This window comes from Callithrix jacchus, chromosome 8 (assembly GCF_049354715.1).
Source record: "Callithrix jacchus isolate 240 chromosome 8, calJac240_pri, whole genome shotgun sequence".
Taxonomy (NCBI): domain Eukaryota; kingdom Metazoa; phylum Chordata; class Mammalia; order Primates; family Cebidae; genus Callithrix; species Callithrix jacchus.
The window spans coordinates 28,999,119-29,015,492 of NC_133509.1; positions in this window are offsets into that span (position 1 = coordinate 28,999,119).

The following is a 16,374-nucleotide window of genomic DNA, read 5'->3' on the forward strand; positions in this document are numbered from 1 at the left end:
CTGCTCTTCTGTGCGTTCGCTTAACTAAGGGAGTTGAATCCGCGTTTAGATTCAGAGAGTGGGAAGCACGTTCCTTATAGGAGCTGCGTTTAGCTATTTCAGCGTGAATTGGAGTAAACGCTGTATTGAGAAACATCTGCTTCTAGAACCAAAACGCAGCTACCTAACAGAACGGTCTTCAATGTGTGCATTCAACTTACAGAGATAAACTGATGTGCGTTTGCAGGAGTTTGTAAACCCTTTCTGTGAAGCAGCGGAAAACGCATTTTTCCAGAAAAATCAAGGATTTCAGAAATAGCTGTAAATCTCCGTCTAAAACACAAAACGAACGTATCCTTCAAACTGCTCTGCTGTGCGTTCGCTTAACTAAGGGAGGTGAATCCGCGTTTAGATTCAGAGAGTGGGAAGCACGTTCCTTCTAGGAGCTGCGTTTTGCTATTCCAGCGTGAATGGGAGTAAACGCTGTATTGAGAAATATCTGCTTCTAGAACCAAAACGCAGCTACCTAACAGAACGGTCTTCAATGTGTGCATTCAACTTACAGAGTTACACTGATGTGCGTTTGCAGGAGTGTGTAAACCCTTTCTGTGAAGCAGCGGAAAATGCATTTTTCCAGCCAATACCAAGGATTTCAGAAATAGCTGTAAATCTCCGTCTGAAACACAAAACGAACGTATCCTTCAAACTGCTCTGCTGTGCTTTCGCTTAACTAAGGGAGTTGAATCCGCGTTTAGATTCAAAGAGTGGGAAGCACGTTCCTTCTAGGAGCTGCGTTTAGCTATTTCAGCGTGAATGGGAGTAAACGCTGTATTGAGAAATATGTGCTTCTAGAACCAAAACGCAGCTACCTAACAGAACAGTCTTCAATGTGTGCATCAACTTACAGAGTTAAACTGATGTGTGTTTGCAGGAATTTGTAAGCCCTTTCTTTGAAGCAGCGGAAAACGCATTTTTCCAGCCAAATTTAAGCATTTCAGAAATAACTGTAAATCTCCGTCTAAAACACAAAACGAACGTATCCTTCAAACTGCTCTGCTGTGCGTTCTCTTAACTAAGGGAGTTGAATCCGCGTTTAGATTCAGAGAGTGGGAAGCACGTTCCTTCTAGGAGCTGCGTTTTGCTATTCCAGCGTGAATGGGAGTAAACGCTGTATTGAGAAATATCTGCTTCTAGAACCAAAACGCAGCTACCTAACAGAACGGTCTTCAATGTGTGCCTTCAACTTACAGAGTTAAACTGATGTGCCTTTGCAGAAGTTTTTAACCCCTTTCTGTGAAGCAGCGGAATACGCATTTTTCCAGCCAAATCCAAGCATTTCAGAAATAGCTGTAAATCTCTGTCTAAAACAGAAAACGAACGTATCCTTTAAACTGCTCTGCTGTGCGTTCGCTTAACTAAGGGAGTTGAATCCGCGTTTAGATTCAGAGATTGGGACGCACGTTCCTTCTAGTAGCTGCGTTTTGCTATGCCAGCGTGAATGGGAGTAAACGCTGTATTGACAAATATCTGCTTCTAGAACAAAAACGCAGCTACCTAACAGAACGGTCTTCAATGTGTGCATTCAACTTACAGAGTTAAACTGATGTGCGTTTGCAGGAGTTTGTAAACCCTTTCTGTGAAGCAGCGGAAAACGCATTTTTCCAGCCAAATCCAAGCATTTCAGAAATAGCTGTAAATCTCCGTCTAAAACACATAACGAACGTATCCTGCAAACTGCTCTGCTGTGCGTTCGCTTAACTAAGGGAGTTGAATCCGCGTTTAGATTCAGAGAGTGGGAAGCACTTTCCTTCTAGGAGCTGCGTTTAGCTATTTCAGCGTGAATGGGAGTAAACGCTATATTGAGAAATATCTGCTTCTAGAACCAAAACGCAGCTACCTAACAGAACGATCTTCAATGTGTGCATTCAACTTAAAGGGTTAAACTGATGTGCGTTTGCAGAAGTTTGTAAACCCTTTCTGTGAAGCAGCGGAAAACGCATTTTTCCAGCCAAATCCAAGCATTTCAGAAATAGCTGTAAATCTCCGTCTAAAACACAAAACGAACGTATCCTTCAAACTGCTCTGCTGTGCGTTCGCTTAACTAAGGGAGTTGAATCCGCGTTTAGATTCAGAGAGTGGGAAGCACGTTTTTTCTCGAAGCTGCGTTTTGCTATTCCAGCGTGAATGGGAGTAAACGCTGTATTGAGAAATATCTGCTTCTAGAACCCAAACGCAGCTACCTAACAGAACGGTCTTCAAGCGTGCATTCAACTTACGGAGTAAAATTGATGTGCGTTTGCAGGAGTTTGTAAACCCTTTCTGTGAAGCAGCGGAAAACGCATTTTTGCAGCCAAATACAAGCATTTCAGAAATAGCTGTAAATCTCCGTCTAAAACACAAAACGAACGTATCCTTCAAACTGCTCTGCTGTGCGTTCGCTTAACTAAGGGAGTTGAATCCGCGTTTAGAATCAGAGAGTGAGAAGCACGTTTCTTCTAGGAGCTGCATTTTGCTATGGTAGCGTGAATGGGAGTAAACGCTGTATTGAGAAATATCTGCTTCTAGAAGCAAAACGCAGCTACCTAACAGAACGGTCTTCAATGTGTGCATTCAACTTACAGAGTTAAACTGATGTGCGTTTGCAGGAGTTTGTAAACCCTTTCTGTGAATCAGCAGAAAACGCATTTTTCCAGCCAAATCCAAGCATTTCAGAAATAGCTGTAAGTCTTCGTCAAAAACACAAAACGACCGTATCCTTCAAACTGCTCTGCTGTGCGTTCGCTTAACTAAGGGAGTTGAATCCGCGTTTAGATTAAGAGAGTGGGAAGCACGTTCCTTCTAGGAGCTGCGTTTTGCTATTCCAGCGTTAATGGGAGTAAACGCTGTATTGAAAAATATATGCTTCTAGAACCAAAACGCAGCTACCTAACAGAACGGTCTTCAATATGTGCATTCAACTTACAGAATTAAACTGATGTGCGTTTGCAGGAGTTAGTAAACCCTTTCTGTGAAGCAGCGGAAAACGCATATTTCCAGCCAAATCCAAGCATTTAAGAAATAGCTGTAAATCTCCGTCTAAATCACAAAACCAACGTATCCTTCAAACTGCTCTGCTGTGCGTTCGCTTAACTAAGGGAGTTGAATCCGCGTTTAGATTCAGAGAGTGGGAAGCACGTTCCTTCTAGGAGCTGCGTTTTGCTATTCCAGCGTGAATGGTAGTAAAGGCTGTATTGAGAAATATCTGCTTCTAGAACCAAAACGCAGCTACCTAACAGAACGGTCTTCAATGTGTGCATTCAACTTACAGAGTTAAACTGATGTGCGTTTGCAGGAGTTTGTAAACCCTTTCTGTGAAGCAGCGGAAAACGCATTTTTCCAGCCAAATCCAAGCATTTCAGAAATAGCTGTAAATCTCCGTCTAAAACACAAAACGAACGTATCCTTGAAACTGCTCTGGTGTGCGTTCGCTTAACTAAGGGAGTTGAATCCGCGTTTAGATTCAGAGAGTGGGAAGCACGTTCCTTCTAGGAGCTGCGTTTTGCTATGCCAGCGTGAATGGGAGTAAACGCTGTATTGAGAAATATCTGCTTCTAGAACCAAAACGCAGCTACCTAACAGAACGGTCTTCAATGTGTGCATTCAACTTACAGAGTTAAACTGATGTGCGTTTGCAGGAGTTTGTAAACCTTTTCTGTGAAGCAGCGGAAAACGCATTTTTTCAGCCAAATCCAACCATTTCAGAAATAGCTGTAAATTTCCGTCTAAAACACAAAACGAACGTATCCTTGAAACTGCTCTGCTGTGCGTTCGCTTAACTAAGGGAGTTGAATCCGCGTTTAGATTCAGCGAGTGAGAAGCACGTTCCTTCTAGGAGCTGCGTTTACCTATTCCAGCGTGAATGGGAGTAAACGCTGTATTGAGAAATATCTGCTTCTAGAACCAAAACGCAGCTACCTAACAAGTACGGTCTTCAATGTGTGCATTCAACTTACAGAGTTAAACTGATGTGCGTTTGCAGGAGTTTGTAAACCCTTTCTGTGAAGCAGCGGGAAACGCATTTTTCCAGCCAAATCCAAGCATTTCAGAAATAGCTGTAAATCTCCGTCTAAAACACAAAACGAACGTATCCTTCAAACTGCCCTGCTGTGCGTTTGCTTAACTAAGGGAGTTGAATCCGCGTTTAGATTCAGAGAGTGGGAAGAACGTTCCTTCTAGGAGCTGCGTTTTGCTATTCCAGCGTGAATGGGAGTAAACGCTGTATTGAGAAATATCTGCTTCTAGAACCAAAACGCAGCTACCTAACAGAACGGTCTTCAATGTGTGCATTCAACTTACAGAGTTAAACTGATGTGCGTTTGCAGGAGTTTGTAAACCCTTTCTGTGAAGCAGCGGAAAACGCATTTTCCATGCCAAATCCAAGCATTTCAGAAATAGCTGTAAATCTCCGTCTAAAACACAAAACGAACGTATCCTTTAAACTGCTCTGCTGTGCGTTCGCTTAACTAAAAGAGTTGAATCCGCGTTTAGATTCAGAGAGTGGGAAGCACGTTTCTTCTCGGAGCTGCGTTTAGCTATTCCAGCCTGAATGGGAGTAAACGCTGTATTGAGAAATATCTGCTTCTAGAACCAAAACGCAGCTACCTAACAGAACGGTCTTCAATGTGTGCATTCAACTTAAAGAGTTAAACTGATGTGCGTTTGCAGGAGTTTGTAAGCCCTTTCTGTGAAGCAGCGGAAAACGCATTTTCCCAGCCAAATCCAAGCATTTCAGAAATAGCTGTAAATCTCTGTCTAAAACACAAAACGAACGTGTCCTTCAAGCTGCTCTGCTGTGCGTTCGCTTAACTAAGGGAGTTGAATCCGCGTTTAGATTCAGAGAGTGGGAAGCACGTTCCTTTTTGGAGCTGCGTTTTGCTATTACAGCGTGAATGGGAGTAAACGCTGTATTGAGAAATATGTGCTTCTAGAACCAAAACGCAGCTACCTAACAGAACAGTCTTCAATGTGTGCATCAACTTACAGAGTTAAACTGATGTGTGTTTGCAGGAGTTTGTAAACCCTTTCTGTGAAGCAGCGGAAAACGCATTTTTCCAGCCAAATCCAAGCATTTCAGAAATAGCTGTAAAACTTTGTCTAAAACACAAAACGAACGTATCCTTCAAACTGCTCTGCTGTGCGTTCGCTTAACTAAGGGAGTTGAATCCGCCTTTAGATTCAGAGAGTGGGAAGCACGTTCCTTCTAGGAGCTGCGTTTTGCTATTCCAGCGTGAATGGGAGTAAACGCTGTATTGAGAAATATCTGCTTCTAGAACCAAAACGCAGCTACCTAACAGAACGGTCTTCAATGTGTGCATTCAACTTACAGAGTTAAACTGATGTGCGTTTGCAGGAGTTTGTAAACCCTTTCTGTGAAGCAGCGGAAAACGCATTTTTCCAGGCAAATCCTAGCATTTCAGAAATAGCTCTAAATCTCCGTCTAAAACACAAAACGAACGTATCCTTCAAACTGTTCTGCTGTGCGTTCGCTTACCTAAGGGAGTTGAATCCGCGTTTAGATTCAGAGAGTGGGAAGCACGTTCCTTCTAGGAGCTGCGCTTAGCTATTCCAACGTGAATGGGAGTAAACGCTGTATTGAGAAATATCTGCTTCTAGAACCAAAATGCAGCTACCTAACAGAACGGTCTTCAATGTGTCCATTCAACATACAGAGTTAAACTGATGTGCGTTTGCAGGAGTTTGTCAACCCTTTCTGTGAAGCAGCGGAAAACGCATTTTTGCAGCCAAATCCAAGCATTTCAGAAATAGCTGTAAATCTCGGTCTAAAACACAAAACGAACGTATCCTTCAAACTGCTCTGCTCTGCGTTCGCTTATCTAAGGGAGTTGAATCCGCGTTTAGATTCAGAGAGTGGGAAGCACGTTCCTTCTAGGAGCTGCGTTTAGCTATTCCAGCGTTAATGGGAGTACACGCTGTATTGAGAAATATCTGCTTCTATAACAAAATCGCAGCTACATAACAGAACGGTCTTCAATGTGTGCCTTCAACTTACAGAGTTAAACTGATGTGCGTTTGCAGGAGTTTTTAAATTCTTTCTGTGAAGCAGCGGAAAATGCATTTTTCCAGCCAAATCCAAGCATTTCAGAAATAGCTGTAAATCTTTGTCTAAAACACAAAACGAACGTATCCTTCAAACTGCTCTGCTGTGCGTTGGCTTAACTAAGGGAGTTGAATCCGCGTTTAGATTCAGAGAGTGGGAAGCACGTTCCTTCTAGTAGCTGCGTTTTGCCATGCCAGCGTGAATGGGAGTAAACGCTGTATTGAGAAATATCTGCTTCTAGAACCAAAACGCAGCTACCTAACAGAACGGTCTTCAATGTGTGCATTCAACTTACAGAGTTAAACTGATGTGCATTTGCAGGAGTTTGTAAACCCTTTCTGTGAAGCAGCGGAAAAGGCAGTTTTCCAGCCAAATCCAAGCATTTCAGAAATAGCTGTAAATCTCCGTCTAAAACACAAAACGAACGTATCCTTGAAACTGCTCTGCTGTGCGTTCGCTTAACTAAGGGAGTTGACTCCGCGTGTAGATTCAGAGAGTGGGAAGCACGTTCCTTCTCGGAGCTGCGTTTAGCTATTCATGCCTGAATGGGAGTAAACGCTGTATTGAGAAATATCTGCTTCTAGAACCAAAACGCAGCTACCTAACAGAACGGTCTTCAATGTGTGCATTCAACTTAAAGAGTTAAACTGATGTGCGTTTGCAGGAGTTTGTAAGCCCTTTCTGTGAAGCAGCGGAAAACGCATTTTTCCAGCCAAATCCAAGCATTTCAGAAATAGCTGTAAATCTCCGTCTGAAACACAAAACGAACGTGTCCTCCAAGCTGCTCTGCTGTGCGTTCGCTTAACTAAGGGAGTTGAATCCGCGTTTAGATTCAGAGAGTGGGAAGCACGTTCCTTTTTGAAGCTGCGTTTTGCTATTACAGCGTGAATGGGAGTAAACGCTGTATTGAGAAATATGTGCTTCTAGAACCAAAACGCAGCTACCTAACAGAACAGTCTTCAATGTGTGCATCAACTTACAGAGTTATACTGATGTGTGTTTGCAGGAATTTGTAAGCCCTTTCTGTGAAGCAGCGGAAAACGCATTTTTCCAGCCAAATCCAAGCATTTCAGAAATAACTGTAAATCTCCGTCTAAAACACAAAACGAACGTATCCTTCAAACTGCTCTGCTGTGCTTTCGCTTAACTAAGGGAGTTGAATCCGTGTTTAGATTCAGAGAGTGGGAAGCACGTTCCTTCTAGGAGCTGCGTTTTGCTATTCCAGCGTGAATGGGAGTAAACGCTGTATTGAGAAATATCTGCTTCTATAACCAAAACGCAGCTACCTAACAGAACGGTCTTCAATGTGTGCCTTCAACTTACAGAGTTAAACTGATGTGCCTTTGCAGAAGTTTTTAACCCCTTTCTGTGAAGCAGCGGAAAACGCATTTTTCCAGCCAAATCCAAGCATTTCAGAAATAGCTGTAAATCTCTGTCTATAACAGAATACGAACGTATCCTTCAAACTGCTCTGCTGTGCGTTCGCTTAACTAAAAGAGTTGAATCCGCGTTTAGATTCAGAGATTGGGACGCACGTTCCTTCTAGTAGCTGCGTTTTGCTATGCCAGCGTGAATGGGAGTAAACGCTGTATTGAGAAATATCTGCTTCTAGAACCAAAACGCAGCTACCTAACAGAACTGTCTTCAATGTGTGCATTCAACTTACAGAGTTAAACTGATTTGCGTTTGCAGGAGTTTGTAAACCCTTTCTGTGAAGCAGCGGAAAACGCATTTTTGCAGCCAAATCCAAGCATTTCAGAAATAGCTGTAAATCTCCGTTTAAAACACAAAACGAACGTATCCTTCAAACTGCTCTGCTGTGCGTTCGCTTAACTAAGGGAGTTGAATCCGCGTTTAGATTCAGAGAGTGGGAAGCACGTTCCTTCTAGGAGCTGCGTTTAGCTATTTCAGCGTGAATGGGAGTAAACGCTGTATTGAGAAATATCTGCTTCTATAACCAAAACGCAGCTACCTAACAGAACGGTCTTCAAGCGTGCATTCAACTTACGGAGTAAAATTGATGTGCGTTTGCAGGAGTTTGTAACCCCTTTCTGTGAAGCAGCGGAAAACGCATTTTTCCAGCCAAATCCAAGCATTTCAGAAATAGCTGTAAATCTCCGTCTAAAACACAAAACGAACGTATCCTTCAAACTGCTCTGCTGTGCGTTCGCTTAACTAAGGGAGTTGAATCCGCGTTTAGATTCAGAGAGTGGGAAGCACGTTCCTTCTAGGAGCTGCGTTTAGGTATTCCAGCGTTAATGGGAGTACACGCTGTATTGAGAAATATCTGCTTCTATAACCAAAACGCAGCTACATAACAGAACGGTCTTCAATGTGTGCCTTCAACTTACAGAGTTAAACTGATGTGCGTTTGCAGGAGTTTTTAAACCCTTTCTGTGAAGCAGCGGAAAACGCATTTTTCCAGCCAAATCCAAGCATTTCAGAAATAGCTGTAAATCTCTGTCTAAAACACAAAACGAACGTATCTTTCAAACTGCTCTGCTGTGCGTTCGCTTAACTAAGGGAGTTGAATCCGCGTTTAGATTCAGAGAGTGGGAAGCACGTTCCTTCTAGTAGCTGCGTTTTGCCATGCCAGCGTGAATGGGAGTAAACGCTGTATTGAGAAATATCTGCTTCTAGAACCATAACGCAGCTATCTAACAGAATGGTCTTCAATGCGTGCATTCAACTTACAGAGTTAAACTGATGTGCGTTTGCAGGAGTTTGTAAACCCTTTCTGTGAAGCAGCGGAAAACGCATTTTTACATCCAAATCCAAGCATTTCAGAAATAGCTGTAAATCTCCGTCTAAAACACAAAACGAACGTATCCTTCAAACTGCTCTGCTGTGCGTTCGCTTAACTAAGGGAGTTGAATCCGCGTGTAGATTCAGAGAGTGGGAAGCACGTTCCTTCTCGGAGCTGCGTTTAGCTATTCATGCCTGAATGGGAGTAAACGCTGTATTGAGAAATATCTGCTTCTAGAACCAAAACGCAGGTACCTAACAGAACGGTCTTCAATGTGTGCATTCAACTTAAAAAGTTAAACTGATGTGCGTTTGAAGGAGTTTGTAAGCCCTTTCTGTAAAGCAGCGGAAAACGCATTTTCCCAGTCAAATCCAAGCATTTCAGAAATAGCTTTAAATCTCTTTCTAAAACACAAAACGAACGTGTCTTTAAGCTGCTCTGCTGTGCGTTCGCTTAACTAAGGGAGTTGAATCCGCGTTTAGATTCAGACAGTGGGAAGCACGTTCCTTCTAGGAGCTGCGTTTGGCTTTTCCAGCGTGAATGGGAATAAACGCTGTATTGAGAAATATCTGCTTCTAGAACCAAAACGCAGCTACATAACACAACGATCTTCAATGTGTGCATTCAACTTAAAGAGTTAAACTGATGTGCGTTTGCAGAAGTTTGTAAACCCTTTTTGTGAAGCAGCGGAAAACGCATTTTTCCAGCCAAATCCAAGCATTTCAGAAATAGCTGGAAATCTCCATCTAAAACACAAAACGAACGTATCCTTCAAACTGCTCTGCTGTGCGTTCGCTTAACTAAGGGAGTTGAATCCGCGTTTAGCTTCAGAGAGTGGGAAGCACGTTCCTTCTCGAAGCTGCGTTTTGCTATTCCAGCGTGAATGGGAGTAAACGCTGTATTGAGAAATATCTGCTTCTAGAACCAAAACGCAGCTACCTAACAGAACGGTCTTCAAGCGTGCATTCAACTTACAAAGTAAAATTGATGTGCGTTTGCAGGAGTTTGTAAACCCTTTCTGTGAAGCAGCGGAAAACGCATTTTTCCAGCCAAATCCAAGCATTTCAGAAATAGCTGTAAATCTCCGTCTAAAACACAAAACGAACGTATCCTTCAAACTGCTCTGCTGTGAGTTCGCTTAACTAAGAAAGTTGAATCCGCGTTTAGATTCAGAGAGTGGGAAGTGCTTTCCTTCTTGGAGCTGCGTTTTGGTATTCCAGCGTGAATGATAGTAAACGCTGTATTGAGAAATATCTGCTTCTAGAACAAAAACGCAGCTACCTAACAGAACGATCTTCAATGTGTGCATTCAACTTACAGAGTTAAACTGATGTGCGTTTGCAGGAGTGTGTAAACCCTTTCTGTGAAGCAGCGGAAAACGCATTTTTCCAGCCAAATCCAAGCATTTCAGAAATAGCTGAAAATCTCCATCTAAAACACAAAACGAACGTATCATTCAAACTACTCTGCTGTGCGTTTGCTTACCTAAGGGAGTTGAATCCGCGTTTAGTTTCAGAGAGTGGGAAGCACGTTCCTTCTAGGAGCTGCGTTTAGCTATTTTAGCGTGAATGGGAGTAAACACTGTATTGAGAAATATCTGCTTCTAGAACCAAAACGCAGCTACCTAACAGAACGGTCTTCAATGTGTGCATTCAACTTACAGAGTTAAACTGATGTGCGTTTGCAGGAGTTTGTAAACCCTTTCTGTGAAGCAGCGGAAAACGCATTTTTCCAGCCAAATCCAAGCATTCCAGAAATAGCTGTAAATCTCCGTCTAAAACACAAAACGAACGTATCCTTCAAACTGCTCTGCTGTGCGTTCGCTTAACTAAGGGAGTTGAATCCGCGTTTAGATTCAGAGAGTGGGAAGCACGTTCCTTCTAGGAGCTGCGTTTAGCTATTCCAGCGTGAATGGGAGTAAACGCTGTATTGAGAAATATCTGCTTCTAGAACCAAAACGCAGATACCTAACAGAACGATCTTCAATGTGTGCATTCAACTTACAGAGTTAAACTGATGTGCGTTTGCAGGAGTGTGTAAACACTTTCTGTGAAGCAGCGGAAGACGCATATTTCCAGCCAAATCCAAGCATTTCAGAAATAGCTGTAAATCTCCGTCTAAAACACAAAACGAACGTATCCTTTAAACTGCTCTGATGTGCGTTCCCTTAACTAAGGGAGTTGAATCCGCGTTTAGATTCAGAGAGTGGGAAGCACGTTCCTTCTAGGAGCTTCGTTTTGCTATTCCAGCGTGAATGGGAGTAAACGCTGTATTGAGAAATATCTGCTTCTAGAACCAAAACGCAGCTACCTAACAGAACGGTCTTCAAAGTGTGCATTCAACTTACAGAGTTAAACTGATGTGCGTTTGCAGGAGTTTGTAAACCCTTTCTGTGAAGCAGCGGAAAACGCATTTATCCAGCGAAATCCAAGAATTTCAGAAATAGCTGTAAATCTCCGTCTAAAACACCAAACAAACGTATCCTTCAAACTGCTCTGCTGTGCGTTCGCGTAACTAAGGGAGTTGAATCCGCGTTTAGATTCAGAGAGTGGGAAGCACGTTCCTTCTAAAAGCTGCATTTTGCTATGCCAGCGTGAATGGGAGTAAACGATGTATTGAGAAATATCTGCTTCTAGAACCAAAACGCAGGTTCCTAACAGAACGGTCTTCAATGTGTGCATTCGACTTACAGAGATAAACTGATGTGCGTTTGCAGGAGTTTGTAAACCCTTTCTGTGAAGCAGCGGAAAACGCAATTTTCCAGCCAAATCCAAGCATTTCAGAAATAGCTGTAAATCACCGTCTAAAACACAAAACGAATGTATCCTTCAAACTGCTCTGCTGTGCGTTCGCTTAACTAAGGGAGTTGAATCCGCGTTTAGATTCAGAGAGTTTGAAGCACGTTCCTTCTAGGATCTGCGTTTTGGTATTCCAGCGTTAATGAAAGTAAACGCTGTATTGAGAAATATTTGTTTCTAGAACCAAAACGCAGCTACCTAACAGAACGGTCTTCAATGTGTGCATTCAACTTACGGAGTTAAACTGATGTGCGTTGGCAGGAGTGTGTAAACCCTTTCTGTGAAGCAGCAGAAAACGCATTTTTCCAGCCAAATCCAAGCATTTAAGAAATAGCTGTAAATCTCCGTCTAAAACACAAAACGAACGTATCCTTGAAACTGCTCTGTTGGGCGTTCGCTCAACTAAGGGAGTTGAATCGGCGTTTATATTCAGAGAGTGGGAAGCACGTTCTTTCTAGGAGCTGCGTTTTGCTATTCCAGCGTGAATGGGAGTAAACGCTGTATTGAGAAATATCTGCTTCTAGAACCAAAACGCAGCTACCTAACAGAACGGTCTTCAATGTGTGCATTCAACTTACAGAGTTAAACTGATGTGCCTTTGCAGGAGTTTGTAAACCCTTTCTGTGAATCAGCGGAAAACGCATTTTTCCAGCCAAATCCAAGCATTTCAGAAATAGCTGTAAATCTTCGTCTAAAACACAAAACGAACGTATCCTTCAAACTGCTCTGCTGTGCGTTCGCTTAACTAAGGGAGTTTAATCCGCGTTTGGACTCAGAGAGTGGGAAGCACGTTACATCTAGGAGCTGCGTTTTGCTATTCCAGCGTGAATGGGAGTAAACGCTGTATTGAGAAATATCTGCTTCTAGAACCAAAACGCAGCTACTTAAGAGAACGGTCTTCAATGTGTGCATTCAACTTACAGAGTTAAACTGATGTGCGTTTGCAGGAGTTTGTAAACCCTTTCTGTGAAGCAGCGGAAAACGCATTTTTCCAGCCAAATCCAAGCATTTCAGAAATAGCTGTAAATCTCCGTCTAAAACACAAAACGAATGTATCCTTTAAACTGCTCTGCTGTGCGTTCGCTTAACTAAGGGAGTTGAATCCGCGTTTAGATTCAGAGAGTGGGAAGCACGTTTTTTTTAGGAGCTGCATTTTGCTATGCCAGCGTGAATGGGAGTAAACCATGTATTGAGAAATATCTGCTTCTAGAACCAAAACGCAGCTTCCTAACAGAACGGTCTTCAACGTGTGCCTTCGACTTACAGAGTTAAACTGATGTGCGTTTGCAGGAGTTTGTAAACCCTTTCTGTGAAGTAGCGGAAAACGCATTTTTCCAGCCAAATCCAAGCATTTCAGAAATAGCTGTAAATCTCCGTCTAAAACACAAAACGAATGTATCCTTCAAACTTCTCTGCTGTGCGTTCGCTTAACTAAGGGAGTTGAATCCGCGTTTAGATTCAGAGAGTGGGAAGCACGTTTCTTCCAGGAGCTGCGTTTTGCTATTCCAGCGTTAATGAAAGTAAACGCTGTATTGAGAAATATCTGCTTCTAGAACCAAAACGCAGCTACCTAACAGAACTGTCTTCAATGTGTGCATTCAACTTTCGGAGTTAAACTGATGTGCGTTTGCAGGAGTGTGTAAACCCTTTCTGTGAAGCAGCAGAAAACGCATTTTTCTAGCCAAATCCAAGCATTTCAGAAATAGCTGTAAATCTCCGTCTAAAACACAAAACGAACTTATCCTTGAAACTGCTCTGCTGTGCGTTCGCTTAACTAAGGGAGTTGAATCGGCGTTTAGATTCAGAGAGTGGGAAGCACGTTCCTTCTAGAGCTGCGTTTTGCTATTCCAGCGTGAATGGGAGTAAACGCTGTATTGAGAAATATCTGCTTCTAGAACCAAAACGCAGCTACCTAACAGAACGGTCTTCAATGTTTGCATTCAACTTACAGAGTTAAACTGATGTGCGTTTGCAGGAGTTTGTAAACCCTTTCTGTGAAGCAGCGGAAAACGCATTTTTCCAGCCAAATCCAAGCATTTCAGAAATAGCTGTAAATCTCCGTCTAAAACACAAAACGAACGTATCCTTCAAACTGCTCTGCTGTGCGTTCGCTTAACTAAGGGAGTTGAATCCGCGTTTAGATTCAGAGAGTGGGAAGCACGTTCCTTCTAGGAGCTACGTTATGCTATTTCAGCGTGAATGGCAGTAAACGCTGTATTGAGAACTATCTGCTTCTAGAACCAAAACGCAGCTACCTAACAGAACGGTCTTCAATGTGTGCATTCAACTTACAGAGTTAAACATATGTGCGTCTGCAGGAGTTTGTAAACTCTTTCTGTGAAGCAGCGGAAAACGCATTTTTCCAGCCAAATCCAAGCATTTAAGAAATAGCTGTAAATTTCCCTCTAAAACACAAAACGAACGTATCCTTCAAACTGCTCTGCTGTGCGTTCGCTTAACTAAGGGAGTTGAATCCGCGTTTGGACTCAGAGAGTGGGAAGCACGTTCCATCTAGGAGCTCCGTTTTGCTATTCCAGCGTGAATGGGAGTAAACGCTGTATTGAGAAATATCTGCTTCTAGAACCAAAACGCAGCTACCTAAGAGAACGGTCTTCAATGTGTGCATTCAACTTACAAAGTTAAACTGATGTGCGTTTGCAGGAGTTTGTAAACCCTTTCTGTGAAGCAGCGGAAAAAGCATTTTTCCAGCCAAATCCAAGCATTTCAGAAATAGCTGTAAATCTCTGTCTAAAACACAAAACGAACGTATCCTTCAAACTTCTCTGCTGTGCGTTCGCTTAACTAAGGGAGTTGAATCCGCGTTTAGATTCAGAGAGTGGGAAGCACGTTCCTTTTAAGAGCTGCGTTTTGCTATTCCAGCGTGAATGGGAATAAACGCTGTATTGAGAAATACCTGCTTCTAGTACCAAAACGCAGCTACCTAACAGAACGGTCTTCAATGTGTGCATCAACTTACAGAGTTAAACTGATGTGTGTTTGCAGGAGTTTGTAAACCCTTTCTGTGAAGAAGCGGAAAACGCATATTTCCAGCCAGATCCAAGCATTTCAGAAATAACTGTAAATCTCCGTCTATAACACAAAACGAACGTATCCTTCTAACTGCTCTGCTGTCCGTTCGCTTAACTAAGGGAGTTGAATCCGCGTTTAGATTCAGAGAGTGGGAAGCACGTTCCTTCTAGTAGCTGCGTTTTGCCATGCCAGCGTGAATGGGAGTAAACGCTGTATTGAGAAATATCTGCTTCTAGAACCAAAACGCAGCTACCTAACAGAACGGTCTTCAATGTGTGCATTCAACTTACAGAGTTAAACTGATGTGCGTTTGCAGGAGTTTGTAAACCCTTTCTGTGAAGCAGCGGAAAACGCATTTTTACATCCAAATTCAAGCATTTCAGAAATAGCTGTAAATATCCGTCTAAAACACAAAACGAACGTATCCTTCAAACTGCTCTGCTGTGCGTTCGCTTAACTAAGGGAGTTGAATCCGCGTTTAGATTCAGAGAGTGGGAAGCACGTTACTTCTAGGAGCTGCGTTTTGCTATTCCAGCGTGAATGGGAGTAAACGCTGTATTGAGAAATATCTGCTTCTAGAACCAAAACGCAGCTACCTAACAGAACGGTCTTCAATGTGTGCATTCAACTTACAGAATTAAACTGATGTGCGTTTGCAGGAGTTTGTAAACTCTTTCTGTGAAGCAGCGGAAAACGCATTTTCCCAGCCAAATCCAAGCATTTCAGAAATAGCTGTAAATCTCCGTCTAAAACACAAAACGAACGTATCCTTCAAACTGCTCTGCTGTGCGTTCGCTTAACTAAGGGAGTTGAATCCGCGTTTAGATTCAGAGAGTGGGAAGCACGTTCCTTCTAGGAGCTGCGTTTTGCTATTCCAGCGTGAATGGGAGTAAACGCTGTATTGAGAAATATCTGCTTCTAGAACCAAAACGCAGCTACCTAACAGAACGGTCTTAAATGTGTGCATTCAACTCACAGAGTTAAACTGATGTGCGTTTGCAGGAGTTTGTAAACCCTTTCTGTGAAGCAGCGGAAAACGCATTTTTCCAGCCAAATCCAAGCATTTCAGAAATAGCTGTAAGTCTTCATCAAAAACACAAAACGACCGTATCCTTCAAACTGCTCTGCTGTGCGTTCCCTTAAATAAGGGAGTTGAATCCGCGTTTAGATTAAGAGAGTGAAAAGCACGTTCCTTCTAAAACCTGCGTTTTGCTATTCCAGCGTGAATGGGAGTAAACGCTGTATTGAGAAATATCTGCTTCTAGAACCAAAACGCAGCTACCTAACAGAACGGTCTTCAATGTGTTCATTCAACTTACAGAGTTAAACAGGTGTGCGTTTGCAGGAGTTTGTAAACCCTGTCTGTGAAGCAGCGGAAAACGCATTTTTCCAGCCAAATCCAAGCATTTCAGAAATAGCTGTAAATCTCCGTCTAAAACACAAAAGGAACGTATCCTTCAAACTGCTCTGCTGTGCGTTCGCTTAACTAAGAAAGTTGAATCCGCATTTAGATTCAGAGAGTGGGAAGCACATTCCATCTAGGAGCTGCGTTTAGCTATTCCAGCGTGAATGGGAGTAAACGCTGTATTGAGAAATATCTGCTTCTAGAACCAAAACGCAGCTACCTAACAGAACGGTCTTCAATGTGTGCATTCAACTTAAAGAGTTAAACTGATGTGCGTTTTCAGCAGTTTGTAAAAGCTTTCTGTGAAGCAACGGAAAAC